The sequence below is a fragment of the Hipposideros armiger genome, unplaced genomic scaffold, assembly GCF_001890085.2.
Source record: "Hipposideros armiger isolate ML-2016 unplaced genomic scaffold, ASM189008v1 scaffold_104, whole genome shotgun sequence".
In the NCBI taxonomy this organism is placed as follows: domain Eukaryota; kingdom Metazoa; phylum Chordata; class Mammalia; order Chiroptera; family Hipposideridae; genus Hipposideros; species Hipposideros armiger.
Genome location: NW_017731454.1, coordinates 1,821,307 through 1,822,315, shown reverse-complemented (window position 1 = coordinate 1,822,315; position 1,009 = coordinate 1,821,307).

Here is a 1,009-nt window from a genome sequence, read left to right as displayed (position 1 = left end):
ATACATCACTATCAAGTAGGGTTCATTCCAGGGGCACAAGGATGGTTCAACATATGCAAATCAATCAATGTGATACACCACACAATTAAAATAAAGGATAGAAATCACATGACTATATTAATAGATACAGAAAAAGCATTTTACAACATTGAACATCCATTTATGATTAAAACACTTAATAGAATGCATATGAAAGAAAACTACCTCAACATAACAAAGGCCTTATATGACAAACCCTTAGCTAATATCATACTTAATGTTGAAAAACTGAAAGATTTTCCTCTAAAATCAGTAACAAGAAAGGGATGCCTTCTATCACCACTGTTATTCATTATTGTATTGGAAGTCTGAGCCAGTGCATCAGATAAAAGAAATAAATAAAAAGCATCCAAATTGGGAATGGAGAAGTTAAACTGTCACTTTTTGCAGATGATATGGTTCTTTATGTGGAAAACTCGAAAGACTCCACCAAAAATCTATTAGAAACAATAAACAAACACAGTGAAGTTGAAGAATACAAATCAGTGCACAGAAATCCATTGCATTTTTATATACTAACAATGAATTCAGAAAAAGAAATGAAAAATAAAATTCTTTTTGCAATTGCAATAAAAAAATAAATATCTAGAAATAAACTTAACAAAGATGTGAAGGACCTATACACTGAAAACTGTAAGACATTATTAAAAGAAACTGAAGACACAAAGAAATGGAAAGATATTCCATGTTCACGGATTGGAAGAATCAACATAGCTAAAATGGTCATGTTACCCAAAGCAATATACAGATTTAATACAGTCCCTATCAAAATTCCAATGGAATTTTTTTGAGAAATAGAATAAAAATCCATCAGATTTGTATGGAATTACGAAAGGCCTCAAATAGCAAAAGCAATCCTAAAAAAAAAAGAACAAAGCTGGAGGTATCACACTCTCTGACTTCAGTTTTGGCTACAAAGCAACAATAATCAAAACAGCATGGTATTGGCAGAAAAATAGACAAACAGACC